Source organism: Bos mutus, chromosome 19 (genome assembly GCF_027580195.1).
Source record: "Bos mutus isolate GX-2022 chromosome 19, NWIPB_WYAK_1.1, whole genome shotgun sequence".
Classification (NCBI taxonomy): Eukaryota; Metazoa; Chordata; class Mammalia; order Artiodactyla; family Bovidae; genus Bos; species Bos mutus.
The window spans coordinates 5768816-5788666 of record NC_091635.1 but is presented as its reverse complement, the minus strand read 5'-3'; positions in this window follow the sequence as shown (position 1 = coordinate 5788666).

The window sequence follows — 19851 nt, the reverse complement described above, 5'->3', positions numbered from 1 at the left end:
GCAGGGCTGGGTGCCCACGAGGGAGCTGCCCTGCTGAACAGCTCGGCCAACAACCACTCCGGAGGCCCAGCATCAGGGGCCAGGCAGCTGGGGAATGGAGCCGGCAAATGAGAAGGGGGACTTTCTGTCCTCCAGGGACCCAGAGAGTGGATGTCAGGGACAGGGGGGCAAAGGACGGGTCAGCCCTCCAAGCTTCCCAGTGGGGAACTTTTCTCCCTCTTCAGTGGGACCAGCATTCATTCACTGCTGGAAATTTTAAAAGAGAAGCAAGATGGCGGAGGCGGTACTGGGGTTGAATAGAAGATTCTGGATGCAGCTACTATACACATGCCCACCTGTCTGGGCAGATCACGGACCTTGAGTGGGGAAGACCATCTGTCTCTGATTGGTGCAGTGGGGGCAAGGATGTGCTGGGGTGCAGACAGCTTCCTCTGGGGCCTCTGACCACCCTCACCCGAGGGGCAGTCATCCTGGGAGGCACCTGGCCTGCTCAGGAAAAAATTCCCCCCCACCGCCCCCCGACAACTGGATTGACCAATCGTGGAGCTCAGAAGACAGGGGCGGGCATTTAGTACCGATACAGATGTGGCTGTGCCATCAAGCCACAGGAGGGCCGGAAGATGGGAAGGGAGGAAACCCAAGGGCAAAATCCTAGAAAAGGCCAGTGTTTAAGGACGTGCAGAGGAAGAGACGAGGAAAAGCAATGGGGCAGATGGGATGTGGCCAGATGCCAAGGACGGAGCGTGCGCAGGAGGGAGGGGCTGGGAGGCCATGCCTGTGGCGGCTTCTGTTTCCACTGCCGATGGGGGGGCAGGGCGCCCGCGGGAGCTGGGGGAGGACACAGCCTTCCTCTCCAGGGAAAGAGTAGCTTGGTCATTTATCTGTTAAGGTGCGCATCCCTGCCCCCAGAGGAAAAGACCTGGACGTAGTGACAAGACCACCTCTGGTCCGAAGTGACTGGTGTGTAGAATGTTGGGCAGCTGTGACCCTGGAAGCCAGGAACCCCAGCTGCCAGGAACCCCAGCTACCAGGTACCCCCGCTGCGAGGAACCCCAGCTGCATGGGCACCACATGACAGATGAGGAAACTGAGATCCAGAGAGGCAAAGTGACTTTGGGTCTTTGGTTCAAAACAGCTAGGAGGACCAGAACCCGAGGTCCCAGCACCCCAGGCCAGTGTTCCCACCCACCATCACCAGAAGCCCCAAGAGCACCCACGGCGCTGAGTTTTCTATTACGAGGGTGGTTCTGGCCTTGCGCTGATGGCTCTGGCTCTGGTTCCCCTTCCCCCACCCAGCCATCTGGCTTCCTCTGCTACTTCCTCTCAGCCTTCTTGTACCATGAGGGTGGGGGCAGGGCTCCCAGGCTCCACCCTTGCCCCTCCAGCCCACACCAGCTCACAGAAGCACCCAGAAGTGGGTGGCGATGGGTTCAGAGAATCAGCAAAGGGAATCAAAGGTAGAGGACCGGGCTGGGCTTGGCTGGGGAGAGGCAGAGGATGGCGGCGGGGGCATCAGGCTGGTAAAGCAGTGCTCCCCAGGGACGCCCCCTCCGCCCACCCACCACACCCCGCCAGCCGCCTCCTACCTGCCCTCCCCAGCATCCTGGAACCAAACTGCATTCAGGGGAGCCGGGCAGGTGCTTAAAGCCTCTAATGGGTTCCATTACCAATGCTCCACAATAAGGTAATTATGTTAGAAAATAATAAACGTGTCAGTCTTTCTGGAAATATTTTTACTTCGAGCGAGGGAGAACCAGCCCTATTGTTTTCAAGTGCATCTCCACGCCTGTACATATTAATTAACTGCGCTCCGGCTTCACCACCTCTCGGCATTTGTATTATTCATAAATGTCTCGGGGCTGCGGTAACTTATGTACTCCCCTCCTTGGCTTGGAGTCATTTTTTAATTTCAAGTTCTTTTTTTGAATAATTGCAATTGCGGTTTGTGCCTCGGGTACCAGAGAACCGGTCCCTGGCTGTTGTCTCCCGCTATGTTCTTTTCTCTTGCGTCTCACCCTGCTTCTTGCAGGATCTCTGACTTAACAAAATCCTTGCCAGGTCCAAGAAAGAGGCAGATCTGGGCTTTGAGTGGGCAGGAGGGTCCTTAAGAAATTCTGGGAAGTCGAGGCGGTCTCCCAGGCCTTCCTGCTCCTCCTTCCGGTCACCCTCTTCCGCGCTGCAACTCATCCTTTTCAAGGAAACTTCCCAGAATTCTCCCACTCCTCCTCGCACTCAAAGAAACTAATAGACTGTATTATTTTGAGCAGTTTTAGGTTTACAGAAATATGGGGTGGAGGGACTTCCCCGGTGGTCCAGTGGTTAAGACTCCACACTTCCACTGCCAGGGGCTCAGGTTCAGTTCTTGGTTGGGGAACTGAGATCCCGCCAGCAGTGCAGCCAAAGAAAAATACAGATTTCCCACCCCCATTTCTTCTACTGTTAACACCTGGCCTCAGTGCAGCATGTTTGTTACAACCGATGACCCAACACTGACGCAGAATTATTCAGTAAAGCCCACAGTTTTCACTAGGACTCACTCTTTGTGTTGTACATCGTATGGGTTTTGAAACAAGCATAACGTCCAGTATCCACATTCCAGGAACATACAGAATAATTTCCTTGCCCCCAAAGTCCCTCGTCATCTACCTGTTCACCTCTTCCCCCTACCCAGAAACCCTGGCCACTACTGATTTTTTCTTCAATGTCTCTAGTTTTGCCTTTTCTAGAATGTCCTACGGTGGGGGTGATACAGTCTATAACCATTTAAGATCCCCAGCACTTTTTTTGTTCAAGTACATATGGAACATTTACTTATTACTCCTTTCTTTAAAAAAATGTTCATTTCATATTAGAGTTTAGTCGATTAACAAACAATGTTGTGATAGTCAGGTGTAACAGTCTAGGGACTCAGCCATACTTACACGTGTATCCATTCTCCCCCAAACTCCCCTCCCATCCAGGCCGCCACATAACACTGAGCAGAGACCCAGCTCCTATGGATTTGAGTCTTAGTTTTTGAGTTGGTGGCATGTGGCGTCTGCCCTTCACCCGGGTTGCAGACTTCTAAGGAGCAGGGACCATGTCATCTTGATGGATCTTCCGGGTTCTCCCTGGAAACATGTAGGTGCACACTGGGATGCCGCAGGCAGGAGTGTCTGGGGGGAGAACCCCACCCTGCCCTGGATGGATGGGCCAGATGGCTTTTACGATCTAAGGTTCTGAAGCTAAGCCAGGTGTCTGGAAACAGCTGTGCACCCCTTGATGCTCATCAAGTCCACCTGGCGCTGGCAATGCAGGATCCAGGAGAATGGTCACGGCTCAGGATGACTTCCAAATGTCCTTCCGATCCTCGTTAGTCGGAGCAGGTAAGCAGTGTTAAACCTCTGAGAGGAATTAGCTGTGACATAGTTAATTTACAGGGGAGCAAGTGGGTTGGTGATTACAGCTGAACTGTGTTCTGTGCGATCTGACGACAGCACACGGTTCTCCAGCTCTGGGTGAAAATCACCACTGTTTCCCATCCTCTGTCTCCATCCCCCTGACTATTGCCTGTATTGACAACATCTCTGGAAAGGGGTGATATTTCTGACTGAGCCAGATCTCTGCTCCAGGATCCCAGGAAGCAAGGAGAACACTGTCCTAGAAGCAGATGCCATTCCTCCACATTTTGTTTTAAGCCAAAGATGAGGGCTCTAAGGAACCTAAGGGCCAAGAAGCATGGATACATCATTGATTCCATGGTCTCCCCAGATAAAGACAAATCCTTAGGAGTTTAAACATCTCTGAAGTCCACGTGCAATACTCTTCTTGACTGTCCATTTCAGGACCTCCTCGTTGATAAGTTCTTCCTGATTGAAATCTATATCCACCGTGCAAACACCAAAATGTATTATTTGTTGCTCTGCTCTCTCTGGAGCAGAAAAACGACAGAGTCATAGCTGATAAGACTCCGGGAGAACTCTAAGTCCAAGAATCCAACTAAACGGGTGAATCTGAGATACTCAGAGCCTGCAAGTGTAGAGGGACCAGCTAAGAGACGTTTACCTGCAGTAGGACCTGGGAGAGTAAGTCCAGGTTGGAAGAGTTCTAATGAATGAGATGGGGAGGTCTGGCCCCAGGACACACGTGGTTCTCTCCTACTCTGATCAACCCTCAGACTCTCCTGGGCCAACACCATTGGCTACAAAGGTGTTGCAATTCTGCCTTACTGACTTTGGGATTTTAAAGCCCTTCCATTCCGGGCAACATCTCCAAGGGCTCTCTTCTCCCACCACCATTTGTGTTTTCACGTAAGACATTAAGTTCTGAATGATGGTTGAGACAGCTAGAGTGGAAGCAAAGTCTTTGGACCAAGTGGACTTGGCCAGGGTCCCCAGAGTTCCCATATGAAAAGACACATGGAGGGCAAATAAGGTCCTTCTGCCCCCCGAGTATGTCTGGATGAGGCTTCTTCCCACCCGTGAAGACTGGATTATGAGTGGCAAGAATCCACCACGGACAGCTTCTAGCCAAGCAGCTGCTGCAGCTGGGTGGGAAGAAGACCACCCCCGGCCTGGTGTGCACAGCTCCGGCTGCCTCGTTGAAGCAGGGCCCCAGCTGGTACCCGCCCCTCTGGGCCCCTGGCCAGGCCGAGCCTGACAACCTCCAGCTCATCCTGGCTGGCTCCTCTGCAGCCGGTTCTGGGAGGAGGTGTGGATGGAGGCTGGGGGAGTAGGAACGGGAGAACTCAGCAATCTGACTCTACTCTCCTGGCAGGCGAGCACTCAAAGTCCCAAGGTTTTACAGGATGATTTGAGTCTGGCTTCTTTTCAAAGCGAGAGTTACCAGGTCCTCTCCAGGGCCATAAATAAATCTCCTATGAAGATCATGATTTTATTCTATTATTCTACATGTGTGCTCAGTCATGTCTGACTCTTTGCAACCCCATGGACTATAGCCTGCCAGGCTCCTCTGTCCATGGGATTTTTCCAGGCAAGAATACTGAAGTGGGTTGCCATTTCTCTCTCCAGAGGATCTTCCTGACCCAAGGATCGAACCTGCATCTCTTGTGTCTCCCACATTGGTAGGTAGATTCTTTACCTCTGGCGCCACCTGGGAAGCCCTCTGATTTTAAGGGTGGAGGAAAAATATAAATTCTGCAGGGCAATTACAACTTGCTTCCTTAGTTAACACAAGAAATTGATTTGGAATACAGAATTACTGGGCTCAAAACCCACTGTGTTGGATGGGGGGTAGGCACATCTACCCAACACAAGTTGCTTTGTTTTAGACTAGTTTTTCTTTTTAAAAACTATTTATTTGACTGCAGAAGATCTTAGCTGCGGCACATGGGATCTAGTCCCCTGATCAGAGATCAAACCCAGGCCCCCAGCATTGGGAGTGCAAAGACTTAGCCACCTGGACTTCACCAGGGAAGTCCCTAGACTAGTTATCCTTAAGCCAGTCATTCTGAAAGTACTTAAGTGATAGAAGCTGCTGTCGGTTGGGGTCACTTCTGTCCTGTGGAAATGAAGTCATAACAAAGCAAAAAGGAAGCTCTTCACCCTTTTTTTCTATTTTCTATAATAAGAGGGCATGAATTGAGATAATCCGAAAGGAGTCTCGCCTCGTTAAGATATGTTTTCCAAAGGAAGAGGCCAGAGCACGATCTTCTTTTATCCTGCTCAGAATTGTACCCAGATCTGCTGAATGACTGTTCACACCTTGTCTGACACTTAGAATATGACGGAGCCGCCTACATTTAGCTCATAACTGTTGGCTACTAACCAACTTCCATGAAGTCAGAAGTCACAGCAGGTCAATAACAGTGCCAAACAATCTGAGCTTTTTCTTATGAGATTTCCCGTCAAGATGAAGATGGGCGTCAAAAAGTGACCCGGTGGTTTATCAACAAACTATTGAAGGTTATTTATTGATCAATAACCCGTTGACACTCCTGCCCCTCTGGGCCAATTACTAGTTTGAGAAACTCAGATTTATAGTGTGTCTAGCAACCTACTGGGCTTCCCAGGTAGCTCTAGTAGTAAAGAACCCATATGCCAATGGGAAACATAAGAGACGCAGGTTTGATCCCTGGGCCTGGAAGACCCCCTGGAGGAGGGCATGGCAACCCACTAGAGTATTCTTGCCTGGAGAATCCCATGGACAGAGGAGCCTAGTGGACTACAGTCCATAGGGTCACAAAGAATCGGACACAACTGAAGCGACTTAGCATGCACACACGCATGCAGCAACCTGTTAAACCTTTAGTTTTAGGGAGAGTAGTAAATAGATATTTTTTAAATGGTAGAGATAGCATTTCTACATCCACTTGTATCCCAGCAATAATGAAGACAAACTGATGGGCGCCAAGTCCCTGACCAAATCCAATTCAAAGTAACAGATCTCCCTGATCCACCCTGTTATTTCTTAGTTATAACGCCAACTGGAGACACAACCAAATTAGGTCATTTGGGGAGGGTCTACTTACAAAGGGATTATTTGCCAAGGCGAGGGCAGATGGGAGCCAGGAACCCAGGGATGGAGGCAGTGGAGTTTTGATGACCCCAAGCCAAGAGGACAAGGGGAGGGACCAGTCCACAGCTCAGGAGGGAAGCCCGAGGGCAGAGGCTCTCACAAGAGGAGCCCTGGACTTTGGTGGAAGGACTCGGGCACCAGAGCTGGCACTCCAGGGTGATGGCCAGAGCAACAAACACCTGGCCTCCTTCTCCTCCCTCCCTGTGATCTGTAGCCAGGGCTCCACTGGCTGAACCCAGCTGGAAGCCGTGGAGCACGTAAGCCCATGGGTGTGGCTCATTCGGGTCAACCTCTGGGGGCCCGGAGCAGGATGGACAAGAGCCCTGAGGGGAGTGGACCACAGGAGACCTCAGGTGCCACCTGTCCCCATGGATTGTCCTGGTGGCTTCCATCTTGGCCCCTTCTGTTATCCATTCTTCGGGATGTCTCGTGTGTGTGTGTGTGTGTGTGTGTGCGTGCGCGCGTCTGTGTGTCTTTGCTCACTGACTCTGCAATGGCAAGGTCCTTATGGCCCCAAATGTGAAACTGAGGACATCAGCCTCCCTTATTCATTGATCCACGAACAGGGGAGGAGAGCAGAAGCCACACCCTGAGTTCCTCAGAACAGTATCTGGTGTTTGAGTGATCCCTGAGCATGAGACTCTCACACTGAAAGTCAACAGGCCCTCACTTCGTTTAGGACTTGAAATCCTAACCGATCAGGTCCAGTGATTAATACCATCCTTGGTAGATCTTTCCTGGTCAGGCTCTGCTACAACCAGCAGGATGGGGAGGGGCCACCTGGGGTTCCCCTCTGCCTTCAGATCAGAACTCTAAGACGTCATAGTTGTTCAGTCGCTCAGTCGTGTCCAGTTCTTTGCGACCCCGTGGACTGCAGCACACCAGGCTTCCCTGTCCTTCACTATCCCCTGGAGTTTGCTCAAACTCATTGTGTCAATGATGCCACTCAACCATCTCATCCTCTGTCGCCCCCTTCTTTCCCAGCATCAGGGTCTTTCAGCCTCCCAGACACAAGATCCTAAGCTTCCACAAACCCAGGCAACCCTGGTATTTAGCCAGCTCCTCTGGCTGAAGCTCTGGGCAAACACGAATTACTTCCTCCTAAGAAGCTATGCTGCAGCTGGAGGAAGCCCCTCAAGGGTAGACCCTCTTCAGAGCCACCAAGGTTTTGGGATGGGCACTGGAGTCTCTGTGCGCCTCCCCGGCTGGGCTCAACATCCAGGATTTGTCAGAGGATCATGGTGGTGGCTCACTTGTGTCCCTCAGTGACCCTGATTTGGAGGTGAAAGCCTGGCTCCGTGGGGCAATGTCTTCACCAACACCTGTATGTATCTGGGAGAGAAGAGGAAATACGGTGGAGAGGAAGAGCTGATGGCAGGGTGGGAAGGAGGGAGAGAGCGCAAGCAGGGTGAGAAAGAGAGAGATCTCACAGGTTTTAAATATAGGAGTATAAATATTTGAAAATCTGGGAGCTGGAAGTGAGAGGAAGATGCAGATTGGGGTTATGAAGTCAGATACCAGAAGCAGAAATGTTCGTTCTCTTGAAATATTGTGAAGGCAAGACTGTCTATTAACAAATTACACACACACACACACATATGCACACACACACTCAGTTAGATACAGTATAAAAAACTGACACAGATACAGAAGTATGTGCACTGATGCCCAAACACAGAGACATAGAAATACATTAAAACACATACAAGGATCTGCCTTTTGCCCCAAGGCACACATCCATCCATTCATTCACAAGTATTTATTGGGCAACCTGCTGTGTTCCAGGGATGATGCTGGGTTATAAGGATACAGTGGTGAACAAGGCCACGGGTCTTCTCCCAAGTGAGCTCATAGTCTACTGATGTGCGGAGACATACACAGAGGCACGGAGCAAGAAGCTGCTGAGGAGGTGGACCAGGGATTCTAGACCACACTGGACTCACATGTACTCTGAGGTCTTTGAAAGAAGGTGAAAAGTTTGCATATTTGTCACTGTCTCATTACCATGGTCCCCTCAACTCCTGAGCTCTGAAGATGATGAATGAATGAGTTCAAGGATGAATAAATAAGTGAATGAATGAATGAACAATCCTGCCAACTAGCAACAAGGTTGACCCGGCCTTGGACTACCCAGAACTCCAATGTTCTATTCCACTCCTGGAGAAGAGGCGCCCCCAAGGCACACAGGCTTTGAAAGGATCAACTAAGGAAGGTGACTGGTCTTTCCAACTCAGCCAGGCTACTTGCCGGCCTTTCAGTCTCCAGGGCCTGTGATTGTGGGTGGGGCAGGGAGAACAGTCAGGTTGCAGCTCGAAAGCCAGACTCTCTGATGAGCTTTGCAAACCTGAGGTCCCTTCCTCTGGACCCAAAGCAATGGAGGAGCTTACTCCTTCCTTCATCCTGGAGCAACTCCACCCCCAGGCGATCTTGTCTGGGGTCCTATACTCTTTGCAAAGCCTGGTGGGAAACTCTCCAGCTTTGCAAGTAAAAGATGTAGGTAAAAGGTGGGTTAAACGCCTTGCTGCTGCTTCCCATCACTATGGAAAGGTGAGACCTGATTATTGTCAGGAGGAGGAGAGCCCGGGGATGGAGGATTATGCTCTGTGGAGGCTGCATTCCCATCCTACTCGCTGTGTGTGTGTGTGTGTGTGTACATGTGCTTGTGTATGCACATGTGTATACATGCATGCAGGAGTTAGAACAGGGCTAGGCTACAGGAGAAGGCAATGGCACCCCACTCCAGTACTCTTGCCTGGAAAATCCCATGGATGGAGGAGCCTGGTAGGCTTCAGTCCATGGGGTCACTAAGAGTCGGACACGACTGAGCAACTTCACTTGCACTTTCACTTTTCACTTTCATGCATTGAAGAAGGAAATGGCAACCCACTCCAGTGGGATTCTTGCCTGGAGAATCCCAGGGATGGGGGAGCCTGGTGGGCTGCTGTCTACGGGGTCGCACAGAGTCGGACACGACTGAAGTGACTTGGCGGCAGCAGCAGCAGGCTACCGGAGATGCCTCGGATACCCACCTGTAACCCTCAGATCAGACCGTTTCATGATCCCTCACCAACTCCCAAATGCCAGTATCTTCATTTTTCTGCTGGAAGGATTTTCCCAAGACAACATAAGACCGCTCTGCCTGCAGGAGCATGGCAGCCAGGCGAGCTGAGGAATGGCTGTCTCTGGGAGCAGCCCTTAGCCAAGGACTCTTAGGGGCTGATGCTGAAACACCTGGGCCGCCTCACCCTCAGGGCTGGGTAACCCTGAGGTGTCTTTCCAGTGTCTCCTAGAATTGACCTACATCAGGGAGAGCCAGTCTTCCGCCAGGGCGCTGGCTTCCTGCTCACCTTCCCTTCCCTGCGTCCCTTCCCCACACGCTCCCCACCCCACCAGGGCTCCCTTGTATCTCCAACCAATCTCCGAGCACATGAGTCCTTCTCCAGATGGACACATACACGGACCTCACTTCCTGCAAAGTCAGATGGACGCTAGGCTGCTGCTGACAAGACCCTCCATGGACAAGACCAGCCCTCACAGGAAGGACTGATGAGAGACTACTTTAGGGGGACGGGATTGTCCGAGGGGAGATGGCGAGGGCTGCTCTCTGTCATAAGAGGTGAGGCTTGAGTCCAGGCAGGAAGAAGCTTTCCGGGGTCCCAGTCCTTAAAGCCATCATCACAGATCTAAGAGCTGCTTTCTGGGACCAGGCGCTGAAGGCAGGGACGCAGTCCCCTGAGCGGCCCCTGGCCCTTCTGAGGTTCTTCTCGGTGGTCTCTGGGCAGAAGGAGGAGCAAAAAACCAACCCGGGGAGTATCAGTGAGAAGCCACAGGGGTTGCTTTCTGTTTTTTGGCAACTCTTAACCTTCTCAGTGACCCAAAGAAGTCATCAATTTACAAATGAATATAAATATACTCTGATATGTAACGGAGAGGGAAGAAAAGGTTTGGCTTTTTTAGAAAGAGACTTTGCTAGAAGGCAGTTGGTTAGGGTTGAGAAGGAGGATGGGGAGACGGAGGGTGGTAACGAGAGTGGATAGGGTTTCTTTTGGATGTGATGGAAATGTTCTAAAATTGACTGTGGTGACGGAAGCACACATATCTGAGAATAGACTAAAGCCACTGAGTTGTTTAAATGAGTGAATTGTATGCTATGCGAATTACATCTCAAGAAAATTGTTTACCTAAAGGGCACCTGGGGAAGCAGGGAGGGAAAGCGCAGCTTTGGGGCTGGACAGACATAGCTCTGAGTTCCAGCTTTACCACTTCCTTGCTCAGATGACAAAACATTTAACCTCCTGGAAAACCCATCTTCTTCGAGTGAAAACACTTAGGGTTGTTGAGTCGATTTAAGATCCTTTATAAAGCACTTTAAAAGCGCCTGCCACATAAATAGTAGTTAGTTTTAATAATTTTAATAATAATAATTAGCAGCTGAAAATTATAACGAAGATACTACTAGAAATTACTGTCGCATATTAAATTCTCATTCATTAGACGAGAAGGTGTGCATGTGGGCATGCTAAGTCACTTCAGCCCTGGCTGACTCTCTGTGACCCTGTGGACTAGTCTGCCGGGCTCTTCAGTTCATGGGGTTCTCCAGGCAAGAATCCTGGAGTGGGTTGCCATACCCTCCTCCAGAAGAGAGGGTAATAAGTATGAAAGGAAGTGATGCTTTCGAAAGGACGCTTACCTAATAACTGAGTTGGTTTAAGTTAAGAACTGAGAAAAAAGGGCTGAGGAAGAGACTCAGTCTCGTTATAAACTATCTTTTAAAGATTCAGACCTCAAAGAGAAATGGTCACCAACGAAAGGGCCAGTAGTGTTAATACAAGAGGAAAAATCATCTCTCTCCAGTTTGGAATATGGTGGGTAATAAGGGGTGATCGACATCTGACAGCAACAGGATGAGTGGGTTTAGGTGCTGAGGCAAAGCCAGGACCCAGACGTGCTTATCACGCCTAGAGGCTGTTTTGATAGAATCAATTGAAATGTTCTCAGAGAGAAAAAAAGAGATAGCTTGATGGAGTTTAAAATCAAGTGGAATTTGGAACCACCAGGGTACTGTTATATACCCAAGGTTTACATCTCTTGTAACTTTTTTCTAAAGCCCTGGATCTATTTAAGGAATTGAATTCACTAGATATCTGTTTATTTACTTGGTCGTGCTATGCAGCACGTGGGATCTTAGTTCCCCAGCCAGGGATCAAACCCAGGTCCCCTGCATTGGGAGTATGGAGTCTTAACCGCTGGACCACCAGGGAAACCCCTTCTTTTAATTCATGTTGCAGATTGAATTTGTTTATTCAGCTCATAAAAAAGATGAATGAATGAAACAGGAACTGATTTGTGTTGTTATTTTCTATCTAGGGGAAAAGCAATCATTGATCTGGAATATGTATTTTGCTTTGTTTTAATATCACCTCTGGCTTATCCATCTCCTAAGTGTACAGGTTTTCAAAACAGATGTAAATTAAGGTGCCCAGTCCACCACAAGTTAAGAAGTTAGCCTGCCCTGACATAGTTTCCTTGATGTTAGCAGAAGGCATGAAACTCACCCAGTCAGACATACGGGACTCTTTATCACAGCATCCAGGGTAACCAGAGTGGTGTCGTTTTTGCAACTGTTCCTTAAGCCACAGTTCCCACAAGGCATTGCAAAGAGGGCCAGGTGATACCTGGGCTTACATTGTAGGGTGTGTAAGGGAAAAAACCCCCAGATTAGGGAGCCTGAATCTTTTAAAAATGGACAGCATGCCTACCCTTGACTGCAGAGGGTGGCATTATGCCATTCAATGCTATTCACCACGACAAAGGTGCCTGCAAGTCTGTTCACAAGAGAACATAACGTGAGAGGTCCAAGGATAACCGTCTCCTAACACTCAGCAGTTGTGTCTTCATCTCCGAGCCTCAGTTTCTTCTGTCAAATGGGGATAATATCCATCTGGTACCTGGCTGGAAAGAATAAATGAAATGTTACTGTAGTCTCTTAAGCACAGTTCCTGGGCTTCCCAGGTGGCTCAGTGGTAAAGAATCCACCTGCCAAGCAGAAGACACATGTTTAATCCCTGGGTCGAGGAGATCTCCTGGTGAAGGAAATGGCAACCCATTCCCTTTTCCATGCCCGGAGAATCCCATGGATGTAGGAGCCTGGCAGGCTACAGTCCACAGGGTCACAGAGTCAGACACAACTTAAGCAACTTAGCACACACTCATGCAAACTAACATCCAAAAGAAAACTTTGCCATCGTTATTTTGTTTCATGATGGCAGCCTACCAGGTAAATAGAACATGAAGCGTGCCTTCCCTTTAGCAGAATATCAAATTTGATCAATTTCAGCCCAAAGACTCACCATTCAATAATTCAAAACTCCCAAATCCTCCAGCTCAGCAGTTCTTAGACTTTGATACACGTTTAAGTCATGTGGGAGCTTTCAAAAACTGCCACTGTCTCCAATACCAGTGAAATCACGTTCCCTGGGGACAGAACTCGGGCACCGGTAGTTTCAAAAATTCTCTAGATGATTCCAGTACGGGGTGGCTCTGGCTCTTACTCAGATCAACTAGAAGAGTTGGCATGGGCTGCTTTGCATTTCTTAAGCTGTTGCACTGGAGTGTAATTGGTCTGACTCTGAAAAGGTCACCAGGCTTTTGCAGGGGCTTCACTGAGCCCAGTGGGGAGCTGTGGCCTGGGTGAGGGGAACTGGCGCACCCAAGAAACTAAAAGGGGGTGATCCTTTCTTTAATAGAAGATAGCAGAACGCCCCTGGGAACTTCGGAATTCCAAGGAGCCTTGAGAACAGGGCTCCATACATTCTGAGCACCCAATGGATGCTTTCAAACGGCATCAGGATCCTGGGCTCCACCCCCAGGCAATCAAGCATTCTGCACGATTCAGCTTGAAAATAGTTTTAGTCCTTCCTCCTCCCTGGCAGACTAGATTATAGGATTAACTCTTCATCTCCTGGCTGGGCTACAGGGAATTCTCCCTCCTCTCTTTCCTTAGGTATAAACAATCAATAATAAAGATTTCCCTCGCTTTCTTCTCCCACTTTTCTTTGGAGTTGTTCTTATGCCGTTGCTTTAGGTTTCTGACAGATCCTGGAGGAGAAACTAAGGTAAGGTCACGCCCTGAGATGGCTTGAGACTCCTCAGTCGCCTGCTCTGTGGTTTTGCAAGGCTGTGGGCTTCCCCGTCCTTCATCCTGCCGTTGATGAGCAAAGGTGCACAGGAGGGCTTCCGGGGCCTCCAAAGTCAGAAATTTCCATTTGCTTTGAGTGGGTGTTCAATCCCCCTCACTCATAAACACGCAAATTACTCAGGTAATTGGGACACCTGAAGTCCAACAGAGCCTGATTTGTTTACATAATGCAGGCTGCAAGCAAATTACCTGATACTCGGGTGGAAGTGGGCTTTTCAGACCACGCAGAGCCTGCTGGCCAGAGCTGTTGTTTCCACAGGGAGGCTGTATTATCCTCTTGGGAGCTGGCAGAAACAGACGAGACCAGAAACAGGAGAGCTGGGGGAGGCGCTTTCCCATCACTGAACTTGTGTCCATGGTCCTAGCTGAGGCCAGCTGCGAGAGCCACTTGGCACAGGGGCTTCCTGCAGACCCCAGACTCTGAGAAGGGGACCCTGGAGCCTGATTCTGCTGGAGGCAGGCCCACCAGCTGAGCAGGGCAGTCTCTCTCTATGTCACACCATCGGAAGGCGTGGGGCAGGCTGTAGGAATTGACTCATTGGAGAAACTGAGTTCCTCCAGGACTCAAGAAGATTTTAAATCGTTGCTGCCAGGCAGGAGTGTGGGGGAAGGGGGTTGGGAAGCCTCTGCCTTCCCTAGGGAGCTGGGGCTACATCAGGGCAGGGGAGGTTAGGCAGGGCTGCAACCTTCTACTTGCCCCTCCTCTATCTCCACTGCCCCCTCCCCTCGATTTCCAGGTACTGGGTGATGGCACAGACTTTAGAGCTTTGTTCCTTCCCTCTTCCTGGGCAGCTGCTGGGCCCGTCCTACCCACCTTAAGTCTCGCAGGCCTCCACGACTCACATCACAGGCCTGTCGCGGGGGAACCGGGCAATGAGGTCAGGCAGCGAGGGACATGATGGCTTCACGAAGAGGAGGGGAGCCTAGATGGAGGGGCAGAGTTTCGGGAATGGAAACCAAGGAAGGATTAGGATTGACGCCTGACACTTGTAAAGCTAAAAAGGTAGCCTGAAGAAGTCCCCAAAGAGGGACTGCCCCCGGGAAGCGTGGCCTTCAGTGAGAGGCGCGGCTGCCACTTGGAGGTGTGGCCTTTGGTGGGAGGTGTGGCCCTCAGTGGGAAGCGTGGCTGCCACTGGGAGGCGGGGCCTTCGGTGGGAGGCGTGGGCCTCACTGGTAGGCAAAGATGATTGGCCACTCCACATGGGCGCGGCCCCTGCCCTTGGGCCAAGCTCCAGAGCCTGATTGCCCATTGCTAACCTGTTCTACCTCTCGATTGTTGTCTCAAAGGTCAGAATAGACTTCTTAGACAAATTGCCTCTGGCTAGTCCTTGGGGACTGAACTCTCAAAATTAATTGGCCCAAATCTCAGCCCAGTTTGGGCTTTATATTGCTACTGGGTGGGCGTGTCTCACGGGGGAAGGGTTAAAAAGAGCAGCCGGAGACCTGGCCCGGGGGACTGTGTTGGGGGCAGCCTGTGCCGGAGACAGGAGGAACAGGGTCCCTGATGGAGCCCCAGGAGGCAAAGAGAGAGGGAACTTTATAAATCACCAGCTCCCTTTAAAAAATGGAGTTTAACCTCCCTCAGCTTTCCTCCTGAATTTATTAGCAGTTTCATTTCCTTGGGTAATAATTCATTATCTCCTTCCCAAGCCTGGGGGGGCAGTGCTGGCCTAGAAGTGGCATTTACCTTCCACAACTTTAAGTGATGCTTTTTTAGCTGTCATCTTCAGATCACTTTCAGCCCCGGCCCTGTACTTCTCATCCCCACGGACAACATCGACGTGTCTGACACAGACTTGGAGGGGTGGTCCTCTCCTCACCTCCACTTCCCTCTCCTCCCCTCCCCGCCCCAGCACTGCAACCCATCTGTATTCTGATGCTGTTTGCACCGGAGCCTTTCTCTATTGTGAAGTAAGACAGCCGCGAGCTGCAGGGAGATAGAGCCGTTCTGCTGGAGCCGAGATAAGTGCTGCTGGGAGGGAACCCAGTGGAGGGTTGGAGGGGGCCACATGTGTCAGCTTAACGGGAGGATCTGAAAAAGTTATTTCAATCCCGTCTCTATGTGGGAAACTGGCAGATGCCCTTCTGTGGAGTGAAAGTTTTTCTCTTCCTCTCCATCCTCTCTGCCAAGAAAGGGAGCTTGATTATCAAGGGGCGTGAGGATGCTTTTTCACTGGGGAAAAAAAAGTCCTTTTCCCAAATCCAGTCTCTGCTCCAATGCCAGAAACACTGCATTCTAACGCCCAATATGGCAGGCTGGGGAGGAGGATGGGCAGTCAATCCCATTAGCCAGCGTGCGTTCCTCCACGTGTTGATCCACTGCTGCCCCCTGTCAGCACCTACTGTGTCCAGACACTGGACACTGCACGAAGCAATACAAAAGCCAATGTGGTCACTACCCGTGGAGCTACGGTCAAGTGGCATGTTTTTGCTACTTGGTAATTGACCTGGCGGCTTCCCCAGAGGCGCACTAGTAAAGAATCCACCTGTAATGCAAGAGAGGTTCGATCCCTGGGTCGGGAAGATCCCCTGGGAAAGGAAATGGCAACCCACTCCAGTACTCTTGCCTGGAAAATCCCATAGACAGAGGAGCCTGGTGGCCTACAGTCCAAGGGCTTGCAAAGAGTCGGACATGACTGAGCAACTAACACTTTCACTTCACTTTCAACCCCACAGAGAAAGGGAGGGAAAAGGGTGGCATGCAGATCATATGCAAATCACATGCAAATCAGCACCCTGGAAGCTTTTGGATTCAGGGCTGGGGAGAGTCATGCAACTCTGCAGGCGAGATTAAAAGCTGGTGGTAAGAGTGAGGTCTTTCTCTGTTGTGCAGTCTCCTCCTGGCCGTCAGCTCCCACGGGCCCAGGCCTGACTCATGAAGCAAACCCAGGCTCCTTGCAGACGAAAGACCGGCAGAGTGACACCTGGAGGGGCCCCCTGTGCTGGGCTTCTCTTGGCCCAAACCCCCATTCCCTCTCTTCCTTACTCAGGCCAGCAGCTGGGACTGGACTGGGGGCCCTTGGCACCTTGGGCACTTGTGTCCTATTTGTCAAAATTGTAACATGATGTCACAGCCTTAACGGCTGAGTGGTTCCTTCGGAGTGATGCTGCTCTCCTGTTAATGGACAACACCTGTTTTCTGGGCTGCTGGGAGGAAGGGCAGGGGTGGAGGAGAGGCTGGGCAACAGCCTACCTTGTTCAGCTCAGCTGGGGGTGTGTCGCCACTCCTGAATCACGGGGAGTCACCCAGCCCAGAGTTCCAGGTCTCCAACCTCCGAGAGCTGCCAGGGAAACTCTTGGCAGATTCCACTCCAAATCTGCAATCAGCTGGCTGAGCCTGTCTGGACCTCTTAGTTGGGTGCATTTCTCTCATCTCCACAAGAAGCATCACACATTTATGGTCTCATCTGCCTGTAGGACACCTTTCCCAGACAGTTCTCTCCTCCTCGTCAGATTCCTCCTCCTCATCAGATTCCTCCTGGTACACTTTCTGTCCCCCAATCAGCTTCCAAAAGCCATGGAGAGCAGAACATTGAAAAGGACACCCAGAGGCCAGAACTCAAGATGAGCTCTGTCACTTCCAAGTCACATGGTCTTGGGCAAGTCATGGACCTTGTCTGAGCGCTGGTAACTTCATCTTTCAATAACGAGAAGATGAAGCAGGCTTTGCTGAGCTGTGCAAATAAAGGGAGGTGTATGTGAAAGCACTTAGCACAGGTGCAGGCACATTGTGGGTGCTCAACTATGGATCTGGGAGAAGGCAATGGCACCCCACTCCAGTACTCTTGCCTGGAAAATCCCATGGATGGAGGAGCCTAGTAGGCTGCAGTCCATGGGGTCGCTAAGAGTCGGACACGACTGAGCGACTTCACTTTCACTTTTCACTTTCATGTATTGGAGGAGGAAATGGCAACCCACTCCAGTGTTCTTGCCTGGAGAATCCCAGGGACGGCGGGGCCTGGTGGGCTGCCGTCTATGGGGTTGCACAGAGTCGGACACAAATGAAGCGACTTAGCAGCAACAACTATGAATCTATTTATAGGCTTATACAAATAAAGTCTGCGTTTGAGTGGTCCTCTAAGTGTGGTCCCCAGATCATGACTAGCTGCATCACCATCAGGGAGCTTGCTAGAAGTAAGCATCCCTAGGCCCTGCCCTGGACCTGAACATCCACTTAGCCATGTCCGGCTCTGTGCGGCCCCATGGACTGCAGCCTTCCAGGCTCCTCTGCGTGGGATTCTCCAGGCAAGAATACTGGAGTAAGTAGCCATGCCCTCCTCCAGGGGATCTTCCTGACCCAGGAATCAACCCCAGGTCTCCTATATTGCAGGCAGATTCTTTACCACCTGAGCCACCGGGGAAGCCCTGGACCTAAGGAGTCTGGAAATGCTGGGTGAGGTCCAGCAATCTGTTCTATTAATAACAAGCCCTCCAGGTGGCTTGGCTGCATGCTCCAGGGTGAGACCCAGGGGTGGGACCACTAAATGCTCTGTCCGATAAGCCATAAATCACTGTGTGCTAACTTCTGAGTCACATGGCTTCGGAGGAGAAATCATAAGCAGTAGGGTTCTCAGAGTAACAGAACCAACAGGAGAAATAGACAGATAGGAAGATAGGTTGCTTAGAATTCACTCAGATGATCATGGAGGCTGATTATGAGACTTCCCATGATCTGCTGTCTGTGAGCCAGAGATCCCAGGAGCCAGCGGTGTAGTTTGAAGGTCTGGGAGCCAGAGAGCTGATGATGAAGGTTGCAGTCAGAATCTGAGGCCCCGAGGACCAGCAGTGCCGAGGGTGAGGCAAGATTGATGTCTCCGTGCTAACCAGGCAGACAGTAAATTCAAGCTCTCCGCCTTTTTGTTCCCTTCAGGCCCTCTGTGGATTGGAGGAGACCCACCCACACTGGAGAGGACCATCTGCTCTGCTCAGTTCACCAATTCAAATGCTAATCTCTTTCAGAAACACTTTGGCGGACACACCCAGACAGAATGTTTAGCCAGCAAGCTGAGCATCCCGTGGCCCAGTGCAGTGGACACATGAAATTAACCATCACGCAAAACAAATAGTGGGAAAAGCAGCTTCCAGCCCACGGACCATGTGTGAGGCACGCTTCCATTGATCCGCTGAACCCACACATCCACCCTCGGTACTGGCACGGATATTCTCCCCATTGTATGGAGGAGAAAACCGAGGCACCTGGAGGTAACTTGGCAGGCTCTGAAACCGAGCTTTCCAGCTCCAGAGGCTGCAGGCCATGCCCATCCCACCAGCAGGCAGCCGGGATCTGGGGGATCAGAGGGATCCAGAGTCAGGGCCTGGTGAAGAAGGAGGGTGTGTGTACACACAGCAGACTGAGGCGAGGACAGGCAGAGGATCCTAGGGAAGCCTGTTTGGGGAAATTATCTAAGCTCACAAGCTCTCCTCCATTATACTCAGAGCTCCCTGCCTGTCTTTTTGTTTTTTTACTGCACCATGTGGCAGGCATGTGGGATCTTCCAGGGATGGAAGCCTCACCCCCTGCATCAGAAGCGCAGAGTCTTAACCACTGAACCACAAGGAAGTCCCCCTGCATGTCTTTTAATGTGTTTATCACAAAAGAAAATCAGAGATGTATTGTGTTTGTATCTGTTCAATGTCCACATTGCCTGGGCTTCCCCGATGACTCATCGGTCAAGAATCCACCTGCAGTGCAGGAGCTGCAGGAGACGTGAGTTTGATCCCTGGGTGGGGAGGATCCCCTGGAGGAGGAAATGGCAACACACTCCAGGATTCTTGCCTGGAGAATCCCATGAACTGAGCCTGGCGGGCTGCAGTCCACAGGGTCGCAAAGAGTCAAACACAAGACTGAAGCAACTTAGCCTGCACACACTACGTTGCCTGCTGGGCGATAAGCTACTTGAGGGCAGGGACCACATCCGTGTGACACGTGGAATCCCCAATATAGTGCAATGCCCGCACACCGCAGACCACAGCTGCTGAGGGAATAAATGAATGAGCAGTATGCCTTCCCCTCCCTCCCCACTGTAATTATTTTCAGGTCTGTGTTCCTTCTAGACCGAGACCCCCTTGACCACACAGACTGTCTTATCCAGCTCCGTACACACAGTCCCCTGAACAATGGCTGGCGTCATATTTGC